The following is a 14,789-nucleotide window of genomic DNA, read 5'->3' as shown; positions in this document are numbered from 1 at the left end:
TTCTCTTCGGGAACGAGTGTCGGATGAACTTCAAAGGTTGTTGAGCCTTGACATCATCAAACGTATCGATGCTTCTGAATGGGTTTCGCCCATTGTTGTCATTGACAAGAGAGATGGCAGCATCAGGATTTGTGTTCACCTTCGGGAGCCTAATAAGGCTGTCGTACCAGACAGCTTCCCGTTGCCTCATACAGAGGAACTTCTTCGTGCCTTGGTAGGGGCGACACACTTCTCAAAACTTGACTTGGCTTCTGCATACCATCCGACTCTTTTGTACCCTGATAGCAGGGACCTGACAGCCTTCATAACGCATGAAGGGCTTTTTAGTTTAAAAGAGTTTGTTTTGGGTTAGCTTCCGCCCCAGCGGCATTTCAGAAGATGATGGCCACAATTCTTGATGGCTGCCCTGGTGTGTTGTTCTACATTGGTGATTTGATAGTCTTTGGGAAAAGTGCAGAAGAACATCTTTCGAACCTAACAACGGCCTTGCAGAAAGTCAAAGATGCAGGCCTGAAATTGAACGACAAATGCCTCTTCGACGTTCCAGAACTTTTTTCCTAGGTCATGAGGTCACGGCGCAAGGCATCTCGCCGCTTCCAGAGAAAGTAGACTCGGTAGTTAACACTCCAGTGCCAACAGACGTTGCCGCCCTCCGTTCATTACTGGGTCTTATAGAATACTATTTCAAGTTAGTTCCACGCTTGGTCCAGGTGGTCGAGCCGATGCGCGTCCTGCTTCGCAAGAATGAGCCATTCATATGATCAGCCGAAGATGACAGCAGTTTTCGGAGGGTCAAGGAAATGCTCTCTCCAAGTACAGTTCCACACATCTTCGATCCCACACTTCCAGTCATCGTGTCGACCGACGCTTCCGACTGTGGGCTGGGAGCCGTCCTGAAGCAGCAAAATGGCCACGAGCTCCGCCCAGTTGCTTTCGCGTCTCGTACCTTGTCATTAGCGGAAAGAAAGTACTCGGACGGTGAACGCGAAGCATTGGCATGCATTTGGTATTACGAACGATGGCACACTTACCTTTGGGGTCGGCATTTCATGATTCCACCCGCCGCGGTGGCTCAGTGGCTAAGGCGTTGCGCTGCTGAGCACGAGGTCGCGGGTTCGATTCCCGGCCGCGGCGGCCGCTTTTCAGATGGAGGCGAAAAGCAAAAACGCCCGTGTGTACGAGATTTCGGCGCACGTTAAAGATCCCCAGGTGGTCAAAATTAATCCGGAGCCCTCCACTACGGCGCGCTCATCGCCTGCGTTGCGTCGGCGCGTTAAAACTCCACAATCAATCAATCAATCAATTTCATGATTCCAACGGACCATCAGGCGTTGGTATAGTTGCTGTCGTCGCAAGGACGTGGAAGGCCACTAGGAATTCCACACTGGAGTGCATGACTCCTATGTTACAACTTCACTGTCGAGTACCGCAAAGGGTCCACCAACACGGTGGCAGATGCTCTTTCTCGGCTGCCAGCTCCTACGGCAGAGGCAGAGCTGGCCAAGGAAGAAGAAATTGTGTCGTTGGTCGATCCGGCTTGCGTGACGAAGGAATAATTCAAGCAAGCCGTCCTCAACGATGGTTGTCTGCAAATGGTGAACTCGTTCATGCTCGGTTCTTGGCCACCACAAAAGTGCGTACCAGAGGACGCAAAAGCTTTCTACTCTGTGCGCGAAGAACTTTCTGTTGTTGATGACCTTCTACTGCGCGCAGAGCGCCTCGTTGTTCCGTCCTCGCTCACGGCTCAGTTCATCGCCGTCGCCCACGAGACGCATCCGGGACACGCGCACAAAGGCGCGACTTCGTGAGCTGTTCTGGCGGCCACGAATGGACAAGCTAGCTGAATCTGCCGTGAAAAACTGTCACATCTGCCTGGAGCCAGATAAGTCCGCCAAAACATCGCCAGTGCTATTGCAGCCTGTTGACTGGTCTGAAAGGCCGTGGCAGAAACTGGGCCTAGGCATTGTTGGCCCGTAGGAATATGCACCTCACAATAGCCGATTTGCTATAACGTTGGTCGATTACCATTCCAAATGGCCAGAAATATATGTTTGCAGCGAAGTGGCCACAAGCACCGTGAAAGACTTCTTAACCAGTGTTTTTGCCCGTGAAGGATACCCGGAGAAGATTGTTTGCGACAATGGGCCGCAGTTCACTTCACGTGAACTTGTAACCTTTTTTCAAAGCCGAGCTATCAAGCTGTCGCATTCATCTGTATACTACCCCCAGGCGAATGGCCAAGTCGAAAGGTTCAACCGAACTTTGAAGAACTTCATCCAAGTTTCACTCCTCGAAAGGCGACCTATCGGACAAGCAGTCATAGACTACCTCGCTATATACCGCTGTACTCCACAGGCTACCACTGGGGTTACCCCAGCAGTTCTGCTGCATGGGCGAATTGGATTGGATGTCGTGGGGTTTTCGGCACCAGCGTTTGCAAAACACCCAGCAAAGGAACAGGCGCGTCAGCGCCAAAGGGTCCGGCTTCAACAGCAAAGCAGCAAGGAGTACCCGTTTCGGAGGAGAGCTGCTAATGAGCCTAAGATAGCTGTGGGTGATTTCGTTCGTTTCAAGAAGCCGTCCGTTCGCTTCAAGGGAGATCGCTCCTTTTCCTCGCCAACTGAAGTGTTGGAGAAGAGGGGACCTGCCTCTTTCTGACTTGCAGACGGCCGCACATGGAACGGCTCCAAGCTTTCCCGGGTTCCCGAGAAGGGCACGAGTCCACCATATCAACGTTCGGAGCTACCTGCGCCGCAGCTTACGGTTCGAGTGCCGCTGCCTGCCCTGCCACCACCGCCTTCTCCCAGGTTGCAGCCACCGCCTCCTGACGCACTGCAGTCTGGCGTACCGCAGTCGCCGGCTCCTATCCGCAGCTGCCTGTACCGGATCCTTCCATGCTGCAGCCACCTTCTCCTGGGCCACAACCACGGTCTCCTGGCCTACTACAGGGCTCTACGAGCTCACTACCGTCTCCGGCCGTGCAGCATCCCGATCGGCCATCCTGAGAGCGCCGGCCACGGGCCTGGCTCAAGGACTATCACACCCACTAGTTGTCTGTGTGTATAGCACAGTGTGTATGTAGTGTAAATATGTATGTGTATACAACGTGTAAATATGAACAGTGCATGCATAGGGGCTTCTTACTAACACTTGCTAACAACTAATCACTACACATAAGTGACGGAGTAGGTTATATTCAGTTGCGGTATTACGTTGTGTTCTTTCACCCACATGGGGCGCGTCTCTCCTTTATGGATATATTTGATGTGTTGTGTACAATCAACGACTTTCGTACGGTGGTGCTGCCAGTGCTTCTTACGTCCTTCGCAAACATCACAATGGGGTCGCGGGAACCGTCGCCATGGCGTGCGACGTCTGCGAATCAGCGGAGGGTAGCGAGCCGCGGTTCAGCACGGCTTGGTGTCTGCATAGAAACTCCGCAGGGAAGCCAAGGCGCGGCCACTGATCCTCGCAGCCACTAACTCTTTAGTTCTCGGTTCTGTCACTGTGCCGACAAATAGACTGCAAAGTTTTTTTCCAAAACGCCTTATGTTCACAGAAGAATAAAAGAAATAAAACTAAAGATTGGTTTAAAAATTATGCATAAGCAAGGTCCTGCAGCTTAAACTTCCCTTACTCCATGAAGGCATCAATGAAAAACGACGAAAAAAATAAAAATATTGCTGAGAGGCACAAACCAATCATGTACAAACAACATTTCATGTACTTACTCTCCGGGGTGGGGTGTATTCCAGTAGCTGTAATTGGCTGCCAGTCCCCAAGAACGAACATTTTCAGCCTCCCCTGCTAAGTTTACAATGTAGCTTTCAGCTACTTTCGTCAAATTCAGCCGCTCAGATGTACCTGGCGAGAAACATACTGGTATTTTAAAAACTGTCGGGTATCTAAGATCTGCGAGAATATACTTTGGGTGGTTGGAGAGAAAAAGTTGGTTACGTCATGGTACTGTCACCTGAAATGCTCTAAAAGAGCCGCATCAGGTATTACATTTGCAGTACAGGTGGAAAGATTGCTATTGGAGTGTATAGCCACAGAACCGAAGAAGGGGGAAATCTTTCGCCGCTGGTGTTTTTTTTTCATTCAGATACGGGTGCTCTGCGCTGATAGCCTAAAAATTTACAGTAGTCATGAGCGCTTTTTCTTCATTTTGCAGTGGCAGAAAACTATGTGCTTCCAAAATGTTGTCCCGATTGCCTTAAATTTTCAACTATGCGGTAATTTATTATGATATATCTACATGACCAATATTGGACCACTTATCTTTGCCAGCTAGCTAACAGCAACATAGTCAGAAAACAAAGCTGCAAGGGTACTCCAAAAACACCTATTTTGCAGCAACTGTTTTTTTGTGTATAGAGCAGCATCTTGTCGATACACCTAGATGTGCTCTTATGGCGTAATGAATGTTGAAAAAAAAGACTAAAACAAGCTGACTCCTCTCCAGGGTGCCTGCAAAATTTTTGTAATTTTTTCACAACCAGTAATTGTCAACTAAATACGTCAGCATCGGTGCTACCTCTAATCGTTTTAAAGCCGGATTCAATGCGATAATCAATCACGCCTGCTGAGATGACACTTCCGATGGGTATGTAGTCGTTCTGTCGCACCAAGGTCGTACAAATATTTTCAAAATGGTTAAAATAAAATACAATTTCTAGGCTTTTTTAAAACGCAAAGCTAAAGTTGAAGCCAATGTATTTACAGAAAGCGGGTAGTCGCACTTGTATACAACTCCACGAATAAATAACTAATAATGACAAGTTGCAATTAACACATTATTTGTTACACTTATTGGTATGGGGCACATATGGGTCGCGGGTACACTGATAGTTTCTTCTAAAGTGTTACTGATAGTTACTCATTACACTTACAGACAATAAACTTCCCATAATGTGTAACCGTTTGAGCATCTCCACATCGCGGAATTTCATTTGGAATAAATCTAGTAAATCATCAGTTTCGGATGTTTTATACGACCACACGCCTTTGTTAGGCAACAGGCACGGATTCCTTATTGTGCCGACCTGCACTGTGAACTATAAAAATGCAAAAGGCTACGTATCTAGAAGCACCTGAATTGTTTTCAATCTAAATGTATTTTTCCATTTCAAAGCCACTTAGGCAACGGGGCAAAGTTTAGGTTCCCAAGGCACAATCATCAATCTTTGCTCATTCGCAACGATATGAAAATTACAGAGTTCTGGCGTACCTTCCCCTCGCAGAGGAAATAGTAAGATAGCTGCAGTCGCTCGCGAAGCAGCGAATCGAGGAAAAAAACACAGCAGGGGATTTGTTCTCTCAGGTATTGCGCAATTACTCACAACACTGAATCGTCCCAAGGTATTATGAACGTACACCTTTGTGTAAACGCTCGAATGAGGCGCAGGACACTTCTTCAGACCGCTTGCGAAGGCCGCGTATAGATCAGTAGCCTAAAAACGTCGATACCTGCAGGAGGAGTGGTTCTACACCATCATGTTTGCCGCCTATCCACTTACAAAGATAACTTCATTAGTGCCTTCTCGGGAGGAAGAAAGCTGGGTCGTGTAGCGCAGCAAGTGGCTTTCGCTGTCGGCTGCGAAGGGTATAGTGTTGCCTTGTATCCCCCAGTGACCATACAGCCACAAAACTATGAACTGACGGCCTGCGCATACATGTGTGCACTTCGGAAATTTCACATAAAAGCTGACTGCGGCTGTTGGACAGCTTTGGTAGTGCATCACCAACAGCTGCCATTTTTGCGGCGGTCGAGGATATTTTCTGATTCAGTTTTTATGGACGGTGCACTGGGCCTACGGTATTCCCAGGCTTACGGCAGATGAGTCCCCGGTAGCCGAGCCTCGCCTAGAAACGTATGTGCATATTTGTAGGTGTCGTAAACTCAAGTATAGAATTTCAGTGTTGGAGCTGGCGTAATTAATTTTTGGTGTTTCCGGAATTTCTGACTCAAATATTGCACGGCGCCAATTCCGCGGTGTCAAAGACGAATAAAAGTTCCCGTCCAACAATGGAAAGGCTCCAGCGTTGCTTTGTTATTCCGCAAAGGGCTGAATTGAATAGTACTTTTACATGTTTAGCCATAACCACATTTGTACAAACGTTTTTAGATGGCCATACGATTACAATGTTTCTACGTTATCGTCTGCCTGGATCGGCACTTCTGTCATTTCACAATTTTGTGGAATATATTTCTGACCAGTCTCTTGTGCTAGAATTTATATATATCTGGGTTTCAATGCCTGTGATAGTTGCTGGTTAACTTTAAAATGCACTGCTCGTGAATAGGCCGTGTGCCGATAAGTCAAACATTTTAATGGTATTTATTGGTTTTAGGCTTCAGAAGTTCACTACAAAAACTATTGCTGTTGTCAATGAGCTCGGACACAACAGGGAACATAACGCTTTTTTCTTGCCGCACTGAATTCCAAAGAACGTTGGTGCCGTATAGCCTTCAAAGAATAAAAATATTCCATTATATAAATAGAAGACATTTTAACTTGTCTAGTCCGTCTATTGAATAAATTTCATCGCTAAACGTTGACTGCAATGAAGCAATGTCAAGGAGACATTGCGAAGATTTACTAGACGAGAATATGATTGAAAACTCAACGCTGCTAATTTTGTGGCTTCAGGTAGTACGACAAAGCTGTTTCCGTTGAAAGAATGAAAAACACTATCAGTAACCGCCGTCGAAACTGGAACTATGTTTAATCAGGTGTACCTAAGCGTAGCAGAAATGGCGGTTACTGGACATAAAAATGCAGTGAACCTCTTGCGAAAGAATCCTAAATTACCAGAGCCAAAAAACATTTTCTAGCCTACGGGAAAACAACCACCTCGCCGGTAGCAAAAATCAAGTCAAGTTCGCGAAGGAAGACTACCACGAAATAATTAAAGAAAAGAAACCTGAAAACATGCGAACAACAATTGAAGTTCAGTTGAGCAGTACCTCATATATTATGACCCTTTCCTCCCTGTATATCCCGCAGAACGAACGCACTGTTGCCAAAGTTGCGCCATTTAATAAATTCCCGCTAAGAACGACCAAATACTTTCACAGCGCCAGGTTTAATTATTCAGTTTAAAACTAAAGCAGCCCAACTTTTCTTTGAATTTTATTTCTGCAGTCTCCCCTATTATTAACTTTTAGTGCTCCTGTTTGCACTCTTTCGCTCACGATTATTCACCTTCTACTTTCGCATGGAATTTTAGTATTATAAGCAGGTATCATGAAAGTTAGCCTCGTACCGCACTTGCGTTAAAAAACTGGGCTTGTGGTTTAACGCGTCTGTATTGGAACAATTGTGTGGGAGCAGAGAAGCCAAAAATTATATTGGTCGCGAAGCTAAGCTTTGCACAAAACCTTACGTTCATTTCATGGTACATTATACCAGAAGCAGTCATGAAGAGAAGGCCGCTACGTCATTTAGGTGCCGGAATAGTCCAACCGAATTATAGTTACGACCTAAAATATGCTGGGTGATAACAGATAAGTCGACCGGTTGTTTTAATTAGGCACTTAGATTTGCGTTGAGGTCACCTCTACCACCTCTACATAATTAGGTGGTAATTATTGTCAGTGGCCTAAATAAATGAAATTCCATAATTACCTTTGTAGTGGCTGCAGTGCGCAGGCACGTCTGTTTTGAAATGTTTAACGCAATAGAGTTTCTACGCAGTTTTATTTGGCAGCATTCTTCTGGCGCATCCCTCCGAGATTTCGAGCTGTGAAGTTTAATTGCCGTTCGCATGGTTACGCATTCTCGACAGTGACAATAGGCGCAAGGCTCCTCCTTTTTGTTCTGTGTTTTGATACCGGTTCTGCCTGCTGCAGATTGCGATAACGTCAGCCAAGTCTGAAAGGGTGGAAGTTGTCCCTTCGGCTTATGCCTCCACCTCGTTGTCAAACTAAACTCCGTATTACAGCAGGAACGTCACAAAAGGGAGGAGCTTTACGCCGGTCCTCACTGTCTAGAATGCGTAATCATGCGACAAGCAAATAAATTTCGCCGTTCGATATCACGGAGTTCAAATGCGCTAGAATTCTGCCACTTCAAACTGCATAGAAACAAATTTCGTCTACTCCACCTGTCAACACAAGCATGCCTGCTTACTACAGCCATTAAAAAGGTAATTATTCAACTTCTGCTAATTAAGCCACTGACATAAATAGATGCCACCTCATTGTGTGGCCCCTTGGCAGACAACCTCACTGTAGCGGTGGTTTTCACGTGCATCTAAGCGCCTGTCGACTTACCTTTGATCACCCTGTATAGTACCACAATTGAAATAGGGCTCCACTGAACGGGCGGCATAGAAATGAAAGGGTCAGAATATTCTTCCACCAGGCCATCATATCTTACAAGCACAAATTCGGAGATGAGACAGTTACATGAAAGGTTCCTTTTAGTCTACCACGTTGTAAATGCACTTTCTGCATAATAATGTGCGGGACAGAATAACGAAAATATGAAAGGTTCTTACCGAGTCGCAGACGCATCTGCAACAGACAAAGGTAACAGTAAATGTCGTAGTAAGGGCGATTTTTATATCAGTCTGAGGTAAGAAGACAGGCGCTGAACCAATGCAGTGTTTCTTTTTAACAGAGTTAACTTACGCACACAAAATCAAAATAGCTTACTTGTGTCGTTGCTTTTTATCGACTTGTGTCGATCCTTTTAACGAAATCGCTCTTAACCTTGGTTGACATGTTCCACCGCGTTTCCATTTCAGCTTCAAAGGAAGTGTGCCATTTTACCGTGCCTATTTTAACAGGGAGTCGTTCTTCCCAATTAACAAAAACGATTAGAACCGCGGTCTCACCGATCTTTCATTCGCAGTCCACTATGTGGAGTTCCTACTTCTTGCATTTAGCAGCGATTGCATACCTTTTACAGAGACCTAATTACGCACTTTTATGGGAATGAAAAAAAGTACTGAGATTTATATTCAAGCTACGCTACCCTCTGTCTGATAGTTGACGTGTCGTAAATACGTCCTCTTCTATTGTTCAACGTCTATGTCATTCAGAAGACATAGTCTCAAGTGTAATGTTCGCGCCGTTACTCCTGCGGGAGAGTTGGCTGGTTGCCCTGCGCGCCATGGGGTTTATGTGCTTCTCTGTATTTACTATTCATATGTACCTCTGTGGTCGACAAGATTGCAGTGCTCCCGATGCGGTAGATGGTTTCGAGACTACCGCTTTAAGGACGATACTCAGAGAGTAGGTGTAGAAAGTGGTGCGATTGTTGGCTGTGTTTACTATCATCATAATCCAATCCTTCGGCATACCTGAGCCTTGGCTTCGAAAAATGAGGCCCCTTTAAAGCTCTACTCATCCTGGTTTTTGGCGCTTGCATGCACCAGATTCTGTGTAGAAAGCTTCGCTACTGACAATATGACAAAACAGCACTCGCTTGCTTTCTTGTCCATTTAGTTGTCTTTGTGTACGGATCACTGTAAAGTCCAGGTGCTCTGCTCCCGCCTAACGTCTCTCTAATCACTCATCTTTAATGAGACTTCTACCAATTTCAGTATGAAGGAAAGAGGCTGACTCTAGAGTCGCATTGTCAAAGATTTATCACACTGATCTCAGAGTTCACTTATTTTTCATTTGGAAGAGTACACGTAGACACATACCCCGGGGGAACAAACTTCCCACGGAGAAGAATGTTTTGCTGTATTGACTTCAAGAAGTACTTAGTCGGCAGAAAGGTGCCGAGGTGCTAGAATTCCGAGAGGGCGTGCTTGTTCCTTTTTTGGCCACAAGTTTGAATGTTTCTGTAACGACAGGCTGACCTCCTCCTGGCGGTCTAACTCCCTGTATGGTGGTTGCGCTGTGGAGATTGCGTGTTGGAACGTCCCTGTCGCCGTCTGTGACAAAACTTTGGCCATCACACTACTGCGGCCCACATGCTTGCCACTATGCCGCTCTGCTTCAGAAGACGGTAGAGTGCTGGTTCTGGTGTAGACGCGACATGGAATCAATAAATTCGCACCGCAATAGCTTCGCGCTCAGAGCCGGCAGCCGGGCCGCCTTCCAGCGCTGTTCGCATTATCCGCTTCTGGAGACCTGCTAAACTGAACTGTAAGAGCTTGTTATCACGTAAGCAAATACGTTTGCTTACCTGTGAACGTGTTTTCTTATTACAGGAAAGCTCGTTATTTCCCGCTCAAATTTGTCTAAAATTCGAACTTTTCGTACTACACCGGCCGAGATGCAATAGAAATCTATGTATAGAAAGCGTGTTAATCTGACCGCGAGTAGGTTCCGCCCCGGGTAAATCAAACTATGCGCCACCGCAATGGCCGCTTGCGGCCGGCCCACCGCTGAAGAAACACACCCGCTGGCTACGTTGGAGGCTGCGTAGCCTCGGGAAAGGAGCAACAAACAGGGAGTGAAATAAATCGCGGAAACAGAATATAAAAAAGGAAGGTGGACCTTTTATACAAAAGTATCTTTCGGCACTCAGTCTATGCGAACATGAGTTAATCGTGTGGGGCGGGATGATAAATGGCATCATTTCTTAGGTTAGACGCGTAGAATCTGTGATTGCCAAGTACCATCAGGAGGAAGCGGATGAAGCACCAGGGGTACCATTGCTCGGAAGTAATTATCGGATAGGATTCTTCCCGTCTCTGTTACAGCGTTAGAGTATACGTGAAAACAGGCGTTCGGATACATTCTCCCATTAGAGAAAGTGATCTGGAGTTCGCCATCAACGATAAACTGCAGGCTTCACTTGCGGACTTTCTGAAACACATTTTATGTAGGTACGTCCCAGTACTCCGCCATCGCATTGTGCAGCTTTTGTTCTTCGTTTTCGTTGGTTCGCACCTTTATTTATTCGAACGTAACTGGCGCTCTCTAGTAGTCTAAATTACCGAGCTATTACGGTGTACCAGACGACGCACTGTCAAAGAAAGTAAAATCAGCGCGTTGGCGAGCCTGATTTGCCCAGCTGCTCAGCTGCCACAGTTTTAAACAGCGGTTGTCAATTTTCTTTGACGAATTTAAAATGAGTATTGCAGCCATTTTTTGCTGAATTTATTTATTTTTAAATACTGCAGTCTCTCTAGAGACTTTTGCCGGGTGGGTACAGGTAAGTAAATGCAAATACATACAAGATAAGGCAACAAATAATACAACATAAAATGCACAAAAATAAAAATACATATCGTATTGCAAACACTTTTCAAATGAAGTCAATGACTGCTGTGTTACCGCTTCGTTAGTGAGGTCGTTCCCTTCAAGAATTGTTCGAGGAAAAAATGAATAGTTGTAGCAGTTATTTCGACGGTTCAAATAGAGAACGCGTGGCGGCGTCTTGAATTATAACCGGATGAATATTTTAGGATGCGAGAATTGTCAACAGAGTAATGCCTTCTAATTAATTGAAAGAATAACTTGAGGCGGAGAATCCGGTTTCTTTTGGAGACGGGCAACATCCCGCTTTGTTCAAGAAGAGCTGATATTGAGGTGCGCCAATATGAATTGTAAATGAATCTTGCAGCCTTTTTTTGCAACCTTTCTAATTTATTAATATCGGATTTTGTGAATGGGTCCCAGATTACTACTGCGTACTTTATTATTGGTCGAATAATTGCATTATATGCGAGAAGACGTACATTCGTTGTGGACAATTTTAAGGAATGCCGTAGAAAGGATAACTTGCGTAGTGATCTAGCTGTGATGTTGTCTATGTGTTTCGTGCAGGAAAGCTTGTTCGATATCCATAGAGTTCTACTTCCTGCAGACGAGTATTATTAGCAGGGTATTAGTACTGGAAGGGAACTTTTTAAAGGGTTATTGTCATGAAGACAGCTTTTTTGAAAATGATAGACATTTGCCACTCGTGGCACCAAGCAATTATTTTCTGGAAGTGATTATTTAGTCTTAACTGGTCTTGCAGAGGTTCCATCATTTCATATACAATGCAGTCATCTGCGTACAGGTTAACATGAACCTAAACGTCAAGAACGCTTTAACAGTGTTCAATGTCATTAATTTATAATAAAAACAATAAAAGACCCAGTACTGACCCCTGAGGGACGCCAGAATCAACCGGTGCACAGTTGGAAGAAGCGTTATTGATTGCGACCAATTGAATTCGACTTCTGAAGTATGCAGAAATCCAGGCAACTAATTTATCATTTCGTATAATATGTCCTAATTTGTGCAGAAGCTTTTGGTGCGGTACTTTATCGAATGCTTTTTTTTAAATTCCATAAATATTACGTCAGTTCGTTTTCCTTCATTAATGCACTCGCAAAGTCGTGAACTGTTTCCACTAGCTGAGTAGTGGTCGAGAAACCAGCCCGAAATCCGTGCTGCATATTTGTTATTACCTTATGTTTTTCTGAATAGGTAAATATGTGCTTGTAAATTATATGTTCCAGCAGTTTACATGATGTTGAAGTGAGTGAGATTGTTCGGTAATTTTGAATGGAAGTTTTTCCTCCGGTTTTATGTACAGGTTTGATTTTGGCTAGCTTTCAGTCATCAGGTAAAGCGCCATCATTTACAGACTTCCTAAAGACAACATATAATTATTTTGCACACCATTCCGCGTATCTTTTTAAAAAGGGAATTGGGGATATCGTGTGGTCCTGGAGATTTCTTTATATCAAGATGTATATAAAAAATAACTATTCCAGGCTCAGAAATAATAACATCAGAAAGTGTGCAAAAGTGACCACTAGTACTCCACGACACGTCACATTAAGCGTATCTTCTATAAGCTATTTGCTTGTCTTGGTTATGCCTGCTTGAGTTGAATGTATATTTTCACATTTTTTGTAAACACAAACAAGCCTTCAATGAAACCTTCACGTCTGGTTCGTTTTAGGTTGCCTGGCTAGACAAAAATTGAATGCACGGACATTTTCATTCTTTTGAAACAAAGGTGGTAGTAAAATACAAACAGCCACGATGAATGACGAAAGCGCACCTTGGAAAGAATTCTCTTAAACTAGAAATGTTTCAAAAATTATAGGAAGTTTGTGCTCACCAGAAACAAAAACGAAACGATTGCGATGTACCCCCGCATTTTGGTGTCAGCCGAAAACTGAAAAAAATATACATACATATGTGATCATTTTGACTACTGCTGTGTCCAAGCTCCAACATACGCGTATGTTCTCTTGTACAGCCCTTTTATATTTTTGTACACCATCTATTACTAGTACATTCACCCTTTTCATTCCCTGTTTCCTTTTTATTCCCCTATACAGGCCCCGGAAACATTCTCATTTCGGCATTTATGACTCATCATTCGACCGCCGTCACTGAAACAGATACTGCACCTGCACAAGGGTAAGGGACGGGGCGCAAAGTAAATAACAAAATAAATGGCTACGGTTTCGCGGCCACGAGCACCTTCACGGCTACCACGGAAGCCGTGTAACTTTCACAATCTTGCTGAGGGAGGGGTGTCAATTCGAGAAGGGGAAACGAGGATGTTAGGCATACCCACTGTGGCACACGCTGTGTGCGTTATTGTCTTGCTTCGCGTTAGCGGCGCTATAAAGGAAGCGCTCGTACAGAGCAAAAGAGGTATCGTTGAACACGTAGTTTTTGGCAAACCGCTTCTTTGAAGACCCCAACTTGATCTCTGGTTCTTCAATGTCGGTGTTCATCACCCGAAGGCCTGGTCTACAGCGAAGCAACACCTCATAGGAAGCCATTCCACCTCCGGACGGCGGTGCATCATTCGGGCCGTGGGACTTCGTTTCCAATGCGTGTGCTACACGGCAACTTTAAATTAACAATTTAAACGCTCCCCCTTGAAGTGGAGCCCATGTATTTACAATAGGGCACTAGATAGATATTTGGCTCAAAGGCCTCCGCAAGGCCCTTGAAACGGCCGTGTAGCGTAGGTATCACATATGCATCAAATTGTTTATGATTTTCGGTAACGTCCTTACACTGTAATATTCAGTTTGACGCTCTCGTTTGTACCATGCTGTAACGTTTAACTCTCCCGTTTGTGCTGGTTTTGCTACCTCTCGTTAATGTTTCATACTTTCACGCCTGCAGATGCTAGCCTGTTGAAGTGAAGACGCGAGATATTGTTGAAGTTTGGGGGACGCTTACTGCACGAGCGCTATACAACAAATAGTAAGCTGTTTGAAAGGCTAAAACTAAAGTGCAAACTGGTAATACATTATATACCTCCTATTTCCAACGCTGGCAGCGCTGGCCTGTGGCCGAGTGGTCTGTAACACTATAGTCATATCATTTTGTAAGTTTGAGGTTCAAATCTCCGGGGATACATTTTTTTTTGTAAGTTGATTTTTTCGTTTTCGGCCGATGTTTTCTATACTGAGTTAACCTTTTTTGGGCCGTAATCTTTACTGCACCACGAGCGAGTTCGCAGAACGCGCGCCGAATGACACTGACGCGCTAGCGAGTTCTCGTTGGCGTGCTGTTGCCATAAGCACCGACTGCTTGCGGGCAGTGGGCACAGGCCAGAATTAGCAGACCCTTGGCCTGTTGCGATCACGCTTTTTAGGATACAGGCATGGGTGAGGCAAGCTCCAAATATGGGGGAAAAGCGCAAGGCATTTGAGCGTCTGCGGTGATGCGGAGGACGTTCATCCGCTGCGTAGGCCTCGGCAAGGGATTGGTACGATTCGAAGTCTTCCTGGGAAGGTTATCTTAGGCAGTTCACAGCCGACAACATGGCAGAAGCGCAGTATGACGATTAATGAGTTATCGAGAATGCCCATCAGCTAACGTCGGCTGTCAAGCCTGTTGTTTTACAGAA

At 45.1% G+C, this 14,789-nt stretch overlaps 1 long non-coding RNA gene across 1 annotated transcript in view; it reads right to left on the bottom strand.

Moving 5' to 3' along the window:
• Positions 1 to 13,088, bottom strand: part of LOC144173493 (uncharacterized) — a 91,734-nt gene extending 78,646 nt beyond the window's left edge. The window contains exons 1-3 of the long non-coding RNA XR_013323295.1: positions 13,032 to 13,088; positions 8,506 to 8,521; positions 3,732 to 3,864 (exon numbers count right to left, since the gene is read on the bottom strand). This is a non-coding gene — a long non-coding RNA (uncharacterized LOC144173493). The remainder of the gene's footprint in view (positions 1 to 3,731; positions 3,865 to 8,505; positions 8,522 to 13,031) is intronic.
• Positions 13,089 to 14,789: the final 1,701 nt, after the last annotated feature.

Source organism: Haemaphysalis longicornis, unplaced genomic scaffold (assembly GCF_048455015.1).
Source record: "Haemaphysalis longicornis isolate Haplotype H1 unplaced genomic scaffold, Haemaphysalis longicornis Haplotype H1 scaffold_3, whole genome shotgun sequence".
Taxonomy (NCBI): Eukaryota; Metazoa; Arthropoda; class Arachnida; order Ixodida; family Ixodidae; genus Haemaphysalis; species Haemaphysalis longicornis.
This window is presented reverse-complemented; position numbering and strand designations above follow the sequence as displayed.